The sequence below is a fragment of the Camellia sinensis genome, chromosome 12 (assembly GCF_055761805.1).
Source record: "Camellia sinensis isolate YWXY chromosome 12, ASM5576180v1, whole genome shotgun sequence".
Lineage (NCBI taxonomy): Eukaryota > Viridiplantae > Streptophyta > Magnoliopsida > Ericales > Theaceae > Camellia > Camellia sinensis.
In genome coordinates this window covers 30,403,271-30,420,395 of record NC_138972.1, presented here as the reverse complement: position 1 = coordinate 30,420,395, position 17,125 = coordinate 30,403,271, and the positions used below count along the sequence as shown (strand labels likewise).

Genomic DNA, 17,125 nt, shown 5'->3' with positions numbered 1-17,125 from the left:
AAAAATGGTTTTTGAGAATTTTTACTGAGGTTGATTAATTTTCGGGAAAATTATTCCATCTTTTCCAAAACTGGACCATTTTCTTGGACCCAAAAAAAGAAAATTTTCAGTGCTCATAGCCTGACTTGTATGATTTTAAATCAAAAATCGAACAAACATGTTAATCTAACTCTCATTTCGGTCAAAATTGTTTTAATAGAAAACCAAAACAAAAAATGGTCAAAGTAATGAACTAGGGGCATAGTTGAGTCAAGTTTTCTGTCTTTTCCCCCTTTATCAACGCACTTACCAGAAAGGGCATCATACTTGCCAAAAAGGGCACAGCTGAAGCTGTTATTAAAGGGTTGAAAGCTCTCTCAACCTCCGAGCAACGAGGTATCGAGCCAAGTGCGAAGCACGGACCGGAATGGATCAAGATACTCCACTCCCTTATCAGGAACATCGACTAAACGTCACCGGAGGAAATAGCTGCGAGCTAACAATGTTGGGCATGAACCCACAACCTCTTGTTTATTCACCGACCATACCTGAGGAGGAATGAAAAATGAGAGATTGAAGAACAGAGTGATGTGCGATGAGAGAAAAAGTAAGAAAAGGGTTTTGAGAGAAAAAAACCGAGCCTGAGGGCCAAGTGATGTGAGAATCACAGATAAGAAGGGAGGGAAACAATACAGGAAGAAACTGGCTCCTCGTGATCTGAGGTCTCTCGCCTTTGTAACACGTCTGTGTCTCGTGTCTTTTGTTTTGTTTACCTTAACTCTTGTTTTGAGTCAGTTCCGGGCGTGTCTCGTTGTGTTTAGGTTGTTTACCTTTTGTTTTTCGTTATTAAGTCTTTTTCACTATGTTCAGTCGTAGGCTCAATACCCGGTTGAAAACCCTTTTCTCAAATCGTTTTGTGCTCAGAGTGCTGTGTCATTCTCTACATTTCTGCAAAACAGGTTTGGTTCTTTTGTAACACCGCAGGGGTTCAACCTGGGTCACTTGGAAACAGTGAACATATGGGTTCTGGATTGCATCTGAGTGTGTTTCAGCTTCAGCAGCTTCCACCTTTGTATTCCGTCTTTTCAGATTGGACTGTTTGTTCAGGATCCGCCGTGTGCAAATGAACAAAATACTGTGTTATGGGCTATGAGTTCCCGAGCCGAGGCAACTTTGGTGATGACGGACACGTGGCCTTAAGCAAATGAGTCAGGGTTTCCTAAATTCCCCCATAAAAAATATTTAGGTGGCGACTCTGTATCTGGCAAAGCAGTTCATGTTTGGCACTACTTTCTAAAAATCTATTTTCTCAAAACGATTTGCCGGATTTGGACTCTTTGGTGATTTATCAATCTCACATTGCACATTGTGAGATCAGATTAAGAACCGTGACAATTTGAGTCCGAACTGTAGTAAGCCCAAATGAACAAACGGGGGATTCATCCTCCCGGGGCGTTCGAGGACGTCTACACTCCCAATTGTGGGACATGATTCAAGAATGACATCTAAGTACATGATAAAAAGTATATGATGTTCATTCATAGCAAATCATAACATAACTTTCATAAACATAACATAGTTTTGCATTTCAAATCAAAGCTTTAATAAACATAACTTTACTATACTACTCACAAATGGCTCTGGGAATAAGGGTGTATCTTCTTCAAAGCTTAACTTACACAAAACAAGGACAAAACAAAGAAAATATTATAACTTGCAAGTTTTAACCCGATCTCAAGTATTCTAATCTTGTTTAATGTTTCTTTCCAAACTTGATCAAGGCTTGATCATAATCTAGTTTATAAAGCTCTAGATAATTAAAGTGTTCTAAATGGCTTAACACTTCTGTGATAACCCAACTCGTACTATGTTTAATTATGCATGTGATTATGTGTTTGATATGAATTTGCAAATTTAAGTATGTGAATTACGTGAATTTGGAATAGTATCTGTTGAATGTAGAAATATCTATTGCAATTAGAACTTTGAACTGAAGCCTTAGAGGCGCGATAAACCAAAATCGACTTCATATTTGTTATTAGCATTATTTTTAGAGCTTTCGGTGAAATTTTGAAAAATTACGATTCGTAATGTTTAATTAGCCTAATTTACATATCTCTAGCCCTCTTGCGTTCTTTATTTTGTTGAGACTTGCTACAAAGTGAGTTAGAGAGAGAAGAAGGGAAGAAGCTAGGATTTTGTTAGAGAGTCAACGGGAAAACCCTAGATTGAAGCTAAGGTATGGAAATTTATTTAAAATCTTTGTCTCTAACTCATCTTTGACATGAAATCAAGAAGAGATTGCGAATTTTGAGCTAAGGTTTGAGTTGTGTAATGGCTTGAGCTAAAGGCATGAAATGGAACCCTAATCTTTTATCTTTGTTTGATTTGAGTTTATTCTTGTGATTGATCCATGAAATAAACTCTAGATGGTTCATACAACCAAGATTTGTTGGAAGATTCACCATGTTTGTATGTATATTGAGCTTGTGTATGTAATTTATGTATATGAGAAAAAGATGAGACCATGAATCTAAAGTTGAAGCAAGATTGACATGTTTGGAGTGAAATTACACTTGTATCATGCTAGTATATCATGTTTTTGGGTTGGTTTTGCATGAAATTGGGGTTGAAAATGAGTTGGGAAGATTTCATTTTATGCATTTTCGAACTGTCTGGTTGTTGCCCAGACCGCTCGTACGGCCACAAGCTCCGTACGATCTGAGCATGGCCAAGGTTTATGACTTTGGTTTTGTGCACTTGAGCGGCTCACATTTCCGTATGAGTGGAGCTAGATGCTGGAGCGGTTGGATCGGCCGCACGTGCGGCCAAGTAGGGGAGAAAACCCTGTTTTCTTGTGTTGATACTCCCGACCTTCGGAAAGCATTCTCAACCTTATTTAAACCCTTTTGGGAGTGAAATGATGATTATAAACCATTTAATAAGGTTGTGAATTATGAAAAGAAAAGTATACGAATTGAAATAAATGATTTACCGAATGTGTGTATGAAATGTTTGTGTAGGTCGTATGCTAAAAGAAACGCTGCAAAATCAAATGCACTGTGAGTAATAATATTGTACATATATGTTCTTAATTGTGTACTTTGAGCCATGACTGGTGAACAGTGCCGACATTGTGTTTTGATCGAAATGAATGAACTTCATAAATATTATATGACATGTGCAATGTGGACCTAAGGTCGTTCCATTTCCGTTTATGCTATGACATTATTGGGCCCGAGGCCATTCTATATAATATGTGGGCCCAAGGCTGTTCTGTTAATGATATGATAATATGTAATTGGACCTGAGGTCGTTCTGAAGAGCTGTTGATGAGAAAGACGCTGATATGTGAAGTAATCACATAGAAAACCTAATTAACATAGGTAGTGAAACTAGCACGTAAAACATCTTAGAAATAGAAGCAATGGTGGAATACCTCATACAAGCTCTTCCAAGTTGAAGAAGATGATTGGTTGAGATCTTCCGAAACCCTAGTTTTCTTTCTCTTCCCCATCGTACCAGAAACGTGAAACCAAAAGAAATTCAGACTTATGTGTGTGTGTGTGTGTGTGTAGATAGAAATGGATAGACGAAGTGTGAGATCTCTATGGATTTGTATTAGTTTGATTAAATTTGATGAATTTAGTGGGTGATTATGTTCCCGCCATATCGCTGCTATATATAATGTATTTCTCGCCTTCTGATGAGGAGGATCATTAGCTCGAAGTCTTATTGTTCATGTAGGGTGCAAATCTTGCCACGTTGAAGTAGGGTTACACCTATGGGTGCTTCGGTCCAATGGTCTACCCCGCCCAATCATATTTTTGGTATTTTAAGAAATATATATTTTTTGCCCATACGAGTTGGTTGGTGCAAATACTCTATTTTGACAGTTTTATGATTTACACGCTTTATTTTTGGCATCCGATGATAAAAATCCTAACACGCACAATTGTTTGATTTCTCTAGTAGAGAGCCCAATCCTAAAGTTCTATCCCAACCTTACACCCATTTTGGCTAATTATTTTTAGATTGTCAAAACTATTTTTCAAAATATTTTTACCCGTGTATACATCCAATATTTCCATGATGTTTAAAGCACACTTTATAATAAAAAACATTGTGATTTTCGGTGACCAAGCGAAGGCAAATGAGAATGAATGGACGAGACAACTCAAAATTACTTTCAAAACTCATATCTTCACTTTTATTTATTTATTTATTGTTATCAATCAATCAATCACTTTTTCTTTCTCATCTCTCCTCTCTCCTCTCACATTTTAAACATCAATCAATCAAAAATAAATAAATAAATAAAATTACAACTCATCCAAAACTATTTTCAAAACTCATAACCAAATAAAATTTTTCTTTTCAAATCATGATTCAAAAACTCAAAACTCAAGACACAACTCTATACTCAAATCATAATTCTAAAACTAAACCAAACTGACCCCTGATTTTCCCTTCAAATTTTCCGTAGCCGTACAAAACTTGACTGGTCGTACAACTTTTATGCCTGACTGACCATATTTTGGTTGGCTGGACAATTTTTGGTTAGTCAAACAAATTTGTCGAGAAATAAAGTAGTTTGTGGAAGATGGCCCCCATGCATGTGGAGGTGCCACCTCTGCAATTCTTGAGTGAAATGCGAACTAAGCAACCTCTAGGCCAATACAGACACCTCTCTTTCAAGAGAAAAGGGGTTGGGAAATTTTGAAGGCTTAGCAAAGCATAGAGCCATCCATCTTGATCTTAAAGCTTTTGGGTCTTCCAAATTCTCTCTCTATATACATATACCTATACATACACCATTAGAGCTTGGATGGGAGCTTTTCTTGTTGGTGATTCAAGAAAGAATTCAAAAACTTGAGGGTGTCTAGAGTGAAATTTGCTAATCAAGAAGTTTTTCTTCATTACTTGAAGTAAGTTTTTCAACTTTTTCATCACTTTCCTCTTTATTTTCTTTTCTTTTTTCTCCTACCAAACACTCCATAATTCTGAATTCTTGTAGTAATTATGTGATTGGGCCATGTGGATAAAGGAGGGGATTAGCCACACCTCCATAGGAATTATTGGATTGTTTGAATTATATTTTTCTTACACTTTCTCTCTCAATTTCTCACCTCCCAAACACTCTATTTTCTAATTTTCTTTAGTATTTTAGATTAGTTTTAGACTTGTATAGAGGGTTCTAGTCCTACCCTATGTTTTATTTCCATAACTCTTTAATTTGCTTCCATTTTCTTTCATTTTCCATTACTTTCTCACAATTTTTTCATCATCCAAACAAGTTTAATTTCTATGACCCAATCCATGGTCACATTCTAATGAACATTTGTGGTTGTTTTATAGGATCAATTGGATGATTCATGAGTTTAAATTGGTGATCAAAGAGTTGTAGATTCCATTTTCTTTCATTTTTTCCTACTTTCTCTCTACTTTCTTGGAAGCCAAACATGGTTTCCACCTAGAAGTGATTTGTAATCTACTTTCTCCATCTACTTTTAACATGGATTTGGGTATTCATTTACTCTTTTCCATGAGAGATGATGTAGATTCATATTCACTTTTTTGATTTGTTTCTTGATTAATTTCCATTTTGCTTGTTACTTCTATGATCATCATGGATTTGTCTATATTTTTTATGATCAAAGAAGTTCCATCTTCTTATCCATTCCATGATGAGAATGGTGGACTTAGCTTATTTTAATTCTTTATTTTTCTACTTGGTTGCTTTTATGATCATCGTATAATGTTTTTTATGACTTGATGGTTAATCCATCTCTTCTTTGATTATTTTCATGATTAGAGGGATGGATCATTATTCATTTTATCATCTGCTACTCTTTCTCTCATTTTGTCATGATTGAGATTGGGATTCTCTATTATGTTCACTTGGAAGCTTTCATGGCTTAGATGGGTTTGATTCTCTTATTATTAATGATGATTGAGGATAAATTCATCATGTTTAGTTTCTAGTGGCATTCCAAGAGGATTAGTGTTTCTCTTTTGCATTCCTATGATTGGAGAAACACTTTGGCTTGCTTTCTTTTCTCTTATTTTGTTTCTTAGATGCTTGTATATTCATCTCTCTCTATCTATCCCTTTTATTTGGAGCTTTCTATATTATTGGCATCATGTGTTCTATATCATTTTTATATGTTTTGCATGCATTTTTCATGCATGAGACTTGGCTCATTTTATCTCTCATATTTTTCATCTCTTATGTGACTATGTGCGCTACCCCATGTTTTCAGATAGTTCATATATCATATGCTAGTAGCCAAGTCTTCAGTTACATTCTAGTGTATATATTGCATTAGCTCCTTTGCATCTAGGATCATACATATTTTTATAACCCTTTTCACTTGGCTTAGTGCGAATGAGTAATAGGTGGATTTATGTCATCTTTGCATCTCAATTGTACACATTTTACTTATTATGTCTAGCATTCTACTATGTGGCTACTTGCTTATTTGAGATATATCTATGATTGCCGATAGATGGAGGTCATTTCACTTAAGTTTGGATGAATTTGTGCATGTGAACTTATCTTTTCTTTGAGTTGTACATTTTCAAACTCTTTTCTAAAGTAAATGATTTAGTCTATACTTGTTTGCTTCACATAGTAATTTTAGCATTAATAATCAAAACATGAGCATATATTGGTAGTGAATCTCATATCATGAATTAGTAGAGGTCGATCTTTTGATCAGGTGACCGTGGGTGCTCAATTCATGACCTTCCCCACTCGTATCTAAGTTCATGAGCCAAGACACTTTAGTTGTGACAGATAGTGGCCTTTGGCACGAGTCATAGGTTTCCTAGTTTTCCCAAAAGATTAGGTGGCGACTTTGAGTCTGGTAATGCAGTACATTTTGGGCAATTCTTGTGATTAGTGGGTTTTTTTTTTTTTTTTTTTTTATGGATTTGTTAGATTTGGACTCTTATTCTGTTTCAAATTGCACTCATGCAACCAGACTTGAGGGTTCAAATTGTTGGGCATGCTTGGACACCCCATCAGGGAGATTGCATAGTTTCTGGCGACTCTGCTGGGAAAACTAAGAAAGCTTAACTTGACGATTTATAATATGATATTCGTTTCCATCTATATGTTCATTGCATTTATATTTGCATTGGTGAGCTTCAAATCCCTGTGTTTGCCATTTGATATCCTAGACGACTTACTGGACATGGGCTATGTCATAATGGGAACATAACCCTTAGATATAGATCCCCAACATACTGCTTGATCCACCTTTGGCTGCTTGGTGGAAGGTGTGAGAGGTATGTCAGTGGTCTTGCCGAGGTACCCATTTTGACCAATCTTACCCCTTGCATATAGTGAGTTATAGTGCCTTCAAACTTAAGACAGGATACCCTCCTATTTCCAAGATGCTGCGATGCCTTTATTTGAATAAAGTAACTATAGATCTCTCCAAAGCTAGGATATGGTAACCCAAACCCCTTTAGGGGTCTCAGAAGTTTTACAGAGATATATTGAAAAATACTGTGAGCCTCATTTCAACACTCGAGCGACCACTTAATTGCTCGAGTGGTCTCGCTAGCAAACAGACAAGATACTGAGAGCTACGCATCACTACTTGAGCGACCAATTGACCACTCGAGCAGCCACCTATAACAAATTGTTACAAACAGACCTCCAAACAATATCACAGCAAGTTAGATTAAAAAAAAAATGGTATATGAGTGTAATACATACATTTAGTCTAATTAACAACAACAATGCCATCCTTCACTGATGACCAAGGATAAACCTCTAACAGTTAAATAAATAATTTCCATGAATTTAAAACTACAACTAGTTCCACAATTCTAAATCGTTAGCATTTTCAATGAAATCATTTCACAAAAGAGTTACAAATATCATTTTGTTCTTCAAAACCAAACCCATTGTTCCAATTATTCAACACTTTCAACCTTTAGTCGAAAACCCGTTTTCCCTTTAAATAAAAACCCAATTTATGGTACACAACTACAACTGTGACAATCCCGTCACCTATTATGATTTTAGTTTCTTAATTGTGCATGTGCTTATGTGCTAAGTGTGAATTTGAATGATAATTATGTCATTAATGTGGTTTTGACTTTATATCTGTTAATCGTAGGAAAATTTGTAATGATTTTTGTTTTGATATGAAAATTGAAGGTGTAGACACCCCATTTTTGACCGTCCTCAAGACTCAGACGTCACCGCTCGAACACTTGGTGATTACTCATGTTTGTGTTTCGTTTTGAGTTCCCGGAGGCCTCGGCTACGCTCCTTGCCTCAAGATCTCTCAACTCGACTGTTCTGTGTTTGGTTTTGCACCAAACACTTGTCTTTTTTGCTTCTGAGGGTAAAAAGTAGCTTGTTAGCTACCCCTGACACCCACCGGCCTTGATTTGAGGCCACCGGCCATGTTTTGAGGCTACCGGCCATTGGTGAATTATACCATTGGCCGGTCGGCATTCAGTATGGCCGGCCGGCCATCTGTTTGGCCGGTGACCTCCTTTTCTGGCCGGTAGCACCTTTTTACCTTTTTCAGGCATGGTGCATGCCAGCTGTGCCAGCTGGAATGCACCAAACCTGCCCCGGGGCATACATGTGGCTGTTTTGCCCTTTTTGCACCCTTTTGGTCAAAGCTTCTTGAGGAAGCTTGACCCTTTGTCAAAGCTTCCTCAAGAAGCTTGCCAGCTGTCCTAGCTTCCTCAGGAAGCCTTTCCCCCTTTGACCCCTTTTTTGTTTAGCTTCTTTGAGAAGCTTCAAACCTTTGTTTTGTCTATATATAGAGCCCCCCTCCTCTATTGTTGGGGGTTGAATGAAAAAAACCAGAGCTTATACATATATTCTGATATACATCACTCTCTCTATATATATTTCCCTCTCTCTCCTCTTTTGTGTGTTTTGTGGCCTAAAAGTGTGTTTTGACCTTAGTTTTGCACTAAGACACACACCATTACACCACACTTCGACCTTGAGAGGCTTAGAGGGTTTGTTCTTGAGTTTTTGGACTGGTTTTGATCATAGGAAGGTGGCTGATCTTGCTGTTCCTCAAGGGTTCTTCAAGGGTAACATTCTTACTTTAGATTCCCCAATCTTGCATTAGATTTTTGCCTACCTTGCTTGCTGTTTTAGACTTTATGTATAACTAAAAAAAGTCTTGTATTTTCATGCTTGAGATCTTTCATTAAGGTCATTTGGTTGTTTGGGGCCGATCTCCCCCTCTTAGGCCTTTTTTGGCCCTTTTTGTACTCTCTTTGTTAAGCTTTGGAACCTCTTGTGTATTAGCCTTCTCACCACTGAAATCCAGTGGATTTTAGGTGGTGAAGAAGGGGCTTTGAGGTTTTGCATAGGGGAGGGACACCCCTCTCCCTTGGTCTCTCTTTTGTTTGCATTTTTGGCTCATAAGGATAGCATGCATGATCAGTTGTTCTTAGCTCCATTTCAGAGGTTTTTGGGTGTTATTTGGGCATATCTTACCTCTGTTTTTGGTCGGATTAAAAGTCCCTTGCATGCATAATATACTTGCTTTGTATTCCCTCCATTTTGTTTAGAAGTACATCATGCATTTAGCCTACCATGCTCTTATGTTTTGGCCTAACTTTGTGAAGTTCTTAGCCATGTCTTACCATGCTTAAGGTCTGTTGGGTGCTGTTTTGATCATATTTGCCATGTTTGGTATAGCCTCTTTGCATTTTGGCTTGTGAGCCTTGAGCATGTGGGTCTCTAGCATGCTTAGCCTAGCTTATTCTCATGATTTGGAATCATTAGGGACCATGTTTCAGTCCATAAATCATGCTTGTATGCATACACTCATCATCTCTTTCATGCTTTAGGGGAGTTATTTTGTTATGCCTTGAAATGAGCATTGTACATGCCTATGTGTTTTAGGCTTTGAGTTGCCATAACAGTGGGTTTTGGGACTTATTTTGGTACATTAAAACTCTGTTTTTGGCTGCATGATGCATTTCATGAGTGTTTGGGGTAGTTGTAGTAGAATGTTCCTTGTCTTGGGCCTATTAGTATGCATGTTTGCGTGAACATTTATCCATCCTTTTTGGCATTTTTGGTTACTGTTTTGGGAGTGGGTTGAGGTCCTCCCTTTGTGTCTTAGGTCCACCATTGAAATGTTGTGAGAAAGCATTTAAAAAATTAAGAAAACATTTAAAAAATTAAGAAAACAACTTTAAATGCTTCTTAAAACATGGGGTGTTTAAAAAAAAAAAATCAAAAACAATTTGTCTGACAAATTTTTAAATTAGTTTCCATTTTCTATTTCTAAGAAAAAATAAATTTTGAAAACCATAAAAATCACAGTAAATCAACTTCATGCTAATTTAAAGCCCGAAACTAGCAAAGTTTAAGAGGGTAGAATTTGCCACCAAACTGACATAGTTGATTTTCTGTCGACTTGCACAAAAACAGACCAACCAGTGTTCAATTCACTGAACAAAAAAGACAAAATTATCATTTTTTTTTTGATCAATTGACAGAAGAATAATTACAAATATGAGAAATATTACCTCAGATAGACCACCAACCCAACAAAAGCTAGAAAGTCACCAAACCTAACAACCAATTACCGAGCCACGCCCAACAATCACTAAAGCTACATACAACCGCATAATGGAGAGAAACAAATACTACCACAAAGTATCAAACTCCGAGGGAAAGATCATTTATACTGATACTGACAAGATCTTTTTATCAGGTAATGGAGATACTCTAAACATTCCATTAGTTATGTACCAACGTTCCAACAAAATACTTGTACGCTTCAAAAACCCCAGGTTCAGCGAGGTAGATGCATTAAAAAAGGACAAATTTTAGTGGAGGGTGCCGCTACAGTTGGTGGCAAACTCGCTTTGGGGAAAAAATTATAATATCTCTTTGATGAATATGGTATTGAGGTTCGGTCACACCATTAGGGTCAGCAAAAAGAGAAAATTCTATCACGAGCTACTCGAGTTGAACCTAAGACCTCCATTCCAACAATAACTAAAAAGTCACCAAACCTAATAATCAAGCCTAAGCCTAACAATCACTAATTGCTACATACAACCCCGAAGAAACAAATATCAAACTCCTGATTTGAACCCCAGACCTCGCAAAGTGAGAGTTGAACCCGACACCACATAACCACCACACCAAAGACCTACCCTAGTTAACAAAACTATCACCTTAGCTTTGTTTTGTTTGGCTAAGTTTTGAGAATTTGTTTTTTCAAAAAAATTTTTAAATTAAAAATTAATTTGATAAAAATAAATACAAATATATATCTCTAAATTTTAAAATCATTTCCACTATTTAAAAAACCGAGAGAGAAAATTATAGAGAAATAATAAGAGCTTGTTTGACATCTAAATAAGCGTTTCATTTTTTCCACTAAATTAGTTTTAATTTTTTTTTTTTTTTTCGGAATATGAAAACTCAATCAAACGGAATGCATTCATAGATATAAAAAGAAACGTAGGACGTACAAATTCTATCGAAAAGCAAAGAAAAAGAATGATAATAATTATATATCTGTAGATTTATACACTAGGATTTAATGAAAAGTTGGAAAAATGGATGGAATACAAACATATATAGAGATCCAGAGAGGTCAACTAAAATCACTGATATCCAACTTTGAGATTTCCTCGGCCGTGCGAGAGAGCTGAGATCTACGCAACCCTCTGAGATCCGCCGTGAGCGCGAGAGCGAGAGAGAAGCCGAAAAATCAGGAACGGGTAGAGGAGTCGATGGATCAATATGGTATTCCCCGCTTGGTAGGACTTATTTACAGTTTATTTAAGCTTTAAGCTTTTAGCTTAATTTAAATTATTTTAATATGTTTGATTTAGTTTAATAATATAATTTATAATTTTTGTAAGTTAAAAATTAATTTATTTTTTGAGGAGGAAGAAAAATTTAATTTATAAGTCAAAAATTAGTTTATATTCACAATTAGTTATAAACTATAAGCTATTAAATTATAAGTTATAATTATTTCCTCCCAACGCTACTAAACGGGCCATTCTTAGCTCATTTTTTGAGATCCTCCCTTTGTGGGCCTCAGTGGTATCATCTTGGAAAGCAGATATATATATATTTTTTTCTAGTAGTGGCATCTTGAAATGGGCCATGTCAAGAGTTTTAATAGATATTACTTTCAGAAAACACTCTGTCAAAAGCATTTTTTTAATATCGTTTTCCTTTTAATACATATTAGCAATTTTGTAGATTGATGTGCTTATTACCTGTTTGGTGTTATGTCAAAAAATGTCTATAAATTTTTTCTCCCCTTTTCCCTCTCCCCTCCTACTCTTTAGAAACACGATACTGCTATGAAAAAAGCAGAGTTACAATTAGTGCGGTTGATGGTGCCCATTATGTGTTTGATGTTTTGTTTGATTGAAAAAGTTCATTGTTCTTCATGTAAGTTGGTTGCCGTTCATTTATTGATACTAAGCCAATTGTTACTACTTATGTGCTGATTTTTATTCTCTTTGTTTCTTGTCTTGAATATGTTTATTTGCTAACTTAGTTGTTGATTTTTATTTATTAACAACAATTGCTTTGAGGCTGGAAGAAGAGGACTCCTCTTTCTTAGGATGCCTAGCTAGTGCGGCTTCTTTTGAGTGCTCATTCTGTTAGTTGTCCTGGTATGTGCTCTGTAAAAGCACACAAATAGAAGCAGTGTACCACTTTAGGTACGTTTGAATCAACAATCTGAAGTGAAATTTGTGGAGGGAAAAAAAAAAAAAAAAAACCCATAAATGAAAAAGTGGATGAAATAAATAGTTTTTTATTTCCTTTTTTGGTCACAAATCTCTTTAATTCTCAATGCATGATTTTTAGCTCTTTATCTAAGGATAATAGTTCCACTAAAATTGTAGTCTCCACCAATTGTTTTTTATATTTCTAACTTCTTGTTTTGTGTAACTAACAGAAGTTTATTTGCGAATCTCATATAAATTTGTCCTCAAAGTGAGTTTTAGCACCATATAAATTTGTCATAAATCTATTTTATATTTGTGTTCTAATCTTGTACTTTGTAGATTGTCAAGCTGGTTTTTTAGTAGGGATGAAGGTTGAGTTTGGTGAGGTTCTACATATAGGTTCTGCTGTTTGTGTAATGAGGAATGTGAGCCATATTCCTTTTCTCTAACTGTTTGTTCTTCATATTGTAAAGCTGGCACTCTTGCTAGGGAAATCTTTGTTATGGGTTGAGTGTGAATTCGCTCATATATTGTTTGGAGTGTTGAGTGCTGTTGAGGGTTGAGTGATTAAGGACTATATGTGTGAGTTGTGTAGCCTTGTCTGTCTCAAATTTGTTGGTGCTATGGTCCTGTTTGTGATCTCTAGTTGGCTGAGTAATTGTATTTGTTTGCACCTATTTTGTTCAACCCCCCATGGTCTTTGGTATGTGGAGTTTGAACAGAACCTTGTAGTACAACTTCTACATATTGTCTTGGCTTGGTAGATTGGTTCTTATAGCCTGTTGTAAGGTTGTTTGTTTGTGATGTGTTGTCTGTGCTATTGGCTACATATTGTTTGTGCTGTCTGTGTTGTCTGCACCTGTTTATGATGTGCTGTTTGTGCTGCTGGTTCTAGTTTGTTGTTTATGCTACTAGTGCTGGTGTTGATATGCTGCAATGGTGTTAGCTAGATATAGTTCTGCTACTCTGCTACTGTTCTGTTGTGCTGGCCTGTTGGCCTGGTGCTGTTTAGTGCTAGTGCAACACAGTTGGCCTATGGTTGCTGTTGTTACTGTTTTTTTTTTTCCCCCTTTTTTGCCACGCTGCTAGCTTCTATACATGCGTACCTTGCAAAGAGTTTAACTTCTGAACTTTGAAGTGACCCCAACAGATGAAGATTGTACAGTTGAGATGTTGTCGTGCATGGTGAGATTCAATTTTAATTTGAACATCAGGGAGGAGGTTTTTTCTCCTTTCTTTCTTTCTTTCTTTTCCTTTGTCGTTTCTCTTTCCTTCTTTCTTTATGTTGGATAAATCGAATTTCAATACAGTGCTTTGTGAGTGTTAATTCTATTGAGCAAATCCAAAATATTTTTATGTTTCTTCGTCGATCTGAGGGCCTGTCCAAGCATGTGGATTCATTTATGCAGATGTTATCTTTAGTGCAATTGAAAAGGGTGACCACTTTATTTTAGCTCCATTGTTTTCAGATGAATTGCATGAGGCAACCTTCTTGAGGTATTAATTGTGTTTGTTTTTCCTCTAGAAACAGCTATGCTATTAGTTATATGCTTGTTTTGTTAATTTATGTGTCTTGTTTTAAGATCATCATTTGCCTTGTTGCTCATCTTGTTTGCTCCAAGAGCTTGGATTTGTTCAAAGGCAATGAGAATGATTTTGATGCTGTTCTAGCAAAAATGGAGAAGGGGATGAGCATGTCTGATGTAATGAAGGAATTGGGCTATGCATGCACGGTTAATGTCTCACAGTGCATGGAGATGTTATCTCTTTTCTTATCACTGACTGAAATCACTGTCTCTACGATACTTGGCACAATTGCCCACACCCATACTGGGCTTGAGGACAATTAAAATGCATTTTCGAGTTACTGTTATGCTCTTGGTATTGACAGTTTGTCTAATCTGCCATTGATGAGCTCATGGTATATTGATGTCCTTATTGATTCAATCAAGCAGCTTGTGAGTATTTTATTATTTTTTTTCCACATCATTCTGTATCTTGCTTTATTTATTATTATCTTGCTGCCTATGCAATTTGGTAAAGTGCATTCCTTGTTTCTAATTTTAAATGTTGAAGTACAGGCTCCTGAAACCAACTAGATAAGTGTTGTTGAAACCCTAGATCATGAGGGGTTCTACTTCCCTAATGAGGCATCATTTTCCTTCTTTATGTCCATTTACAGACCTGCATGCCAGGTTTATTTCATGCATGAATTTAATTAATTACATGTATGTAAAATTTGTTTCCTATTGATCTAGCAATTAACATTAGATTTATGCATATATGCATGGTTGCAGATAAATAAACCTCAAAGCACTAGCAATAAGTTTTTTTTTCTCCTCTGATAATGATTTATGCTTTTTTTGTTTGGGTACAATGGAAAGGTTCATGCATTTATACCTAACTATATGTTCAACAACGATATCTATCGAAATTAGCAAACAACATAGCACACATAAATTAATTTATTATTTAGTGCTTCATGAAACTAACCTTTTGTTTGTGGCCATATTATGCTATACAAATCAGTTTTTAATGGGTAAATTAAATTGACCTCTCCTGAGATTTACCTTAATTATAGGGACCTCCCCTGTAGTTTCAAAAATAACACTAACCTTCCTTACTTTTGAAAATAATATACAGATTCGCCCTTCCCATTAAAAGAGCTTTAACGACGTTAAGTTGATAGTAGAATTGACCATAATATTCATTTTTATATATATATAGAGAGAAAATATATATAAATACATACATATCTTATATATATATATATTATTGTACCCATTCCATCTCTCTTCCCTCTCATTCTCTATGTGCTCTGCCTCTCTCTCTCTCTGCTTCTTTGTCTCTCTCCATATCTCTCTGCATGCACAGGTTATCGATTTGGGTTAAGAGTGGTCCAACAAGTTGGAGGCGAGCGAGGCGAAGCTCACTGACTCGGCTGTTGTAACAAGCAACACCGCGCCAATCGCAGGGATCTGAGGGCGTGGAGGAGTCCCAGCTGTTGAGGGAACTGAGAGGGTTGTGAAGATTGAACTTAAAGGAAGTTAGGGCTTCGATCTCGACTAGGGTTTCAGGATTGGGCTTGAAGGAAGTCAGGGCTTTGATCTCTGCCTCTCTCTTTCTCTCTCAAGAAGGCAGGGCTTCGATCTATGTCGTCACCAACTCCTCTCTCTATTCGTGTTTCATCGAGAGTCGGAGTTGGGTTTGTAGGGTCGTGATCGAAGGAGTCAGTGACGACATGGATCTGGACTACTTGGCTGAACCCGATAGCACAATCGGTAAGTCGTTGGCGGTTGTTGGCCCAGTTTGGGTCGCACCGCAAGTAATCATTGATTGGGTTTTCAGTGAGACACGAGAGTTGGACTTGGAAGCCGCCATTGTTAGTGTTGGTGGTGGTGGTGGTGGATATCATTTGTCTTCTGGCTATTAATACATTGTCTCCTGTTTAGAAAAATGTAAAGTGAGCCCAGATTAGAAAATGCTACAGTGAGCAAAACCCAGATGAAGACTTTTGTAAATTTTTGTTGGGAACAATGTAATAGCAGATGTGTGAAGAACTTAGAAGAACAGAGTGAATGGGATTATAGAAATCTTAAAATGAGAGAAAAAACAGAGAGGGCCAGATTTGAAAATGTTACAATGAGGAAAACCCCCTTTGAGATTTTTTCTGAAAACAGAGGAAAGTCCTAAATATAGCAATGAGTAAAACCCAGATAAAGAATTTTGTAAATTTTTGTTGGAAAAAATGCAGAGAGAGATGTGTGAAGAACTTAGAAGAACAAAGTGACCCAGATTATAAAAACCCTAAAATGAGAGAAAAACAGAGAGGGCCTGAAAATGCTGCAATGAGCAAACCCAAATTGGGATTTTGTCTGCAAACAGAGGGGCAAGTACTTAAATGTAACAATGAGTAAAACCTAGATGAAGAATTTTGTAAATTTGCCTCTTCCTTATTCTCCATCTCTCTCTAAATCTCTCTCTCTCTCTCTCTATATATATATATATATTTGTTGTGTTTGTATTTGGTATTTATATGAGATCTTGGTTTTTGAACGGTTTGTTCTTTGATATGTTGAATCTGTTTGTTCTTTGTTGATGGTCAACATAAACCTTACAATGGTCAAAGCATAGTATTGGAATTTGCAAAATAATTATTGATGACATCAGCATAATCTACTTAATTTTGGATGTATGGGTAACAGAAGGGGGGAATTTGTATATTATTTTCAAAAGTAGGGGAAGTCAGTGTTATTTTGAAACTACATGGGAAGTCCTTGTAATTAAGGTAAACCTCAGGGAGGTCAGTGTAATTTACTCATTTTTAATTAATTTCAAAGTTAATTACAAACTGCCATTGAAGTTGCCTACATGCACAAACCACTTTCAAGGCTACCAAAAAGGGGTCTATTATTTTCTTGTACAACTGCAC

The 17,125-nt window shown here is 36.4% G+C and overlaps 1 long non-coding RNA gene across 1 annotated transcript; it reads left to right on the top strand.

Moving 5' to 3' along the window:
• The first annotated feature begins 12,100 nt into the window (after positions 1 to 12,100).
• On the top strand, positions 12,101 to 14,670 carry LOC145804430 (uncharacterized). The gene is made up of 2 exons (XR_014346125.1): positions 12,101 to 14,190; positions 14,316 to 14,670. It is a non-coding gene; the product is annotated as an uncharacterized LOC145804430 (long non-coding RNA).
• The last annotated feature ends 2,455 nt before the right edge of the window (positions 14,671 to 17,125 follow it).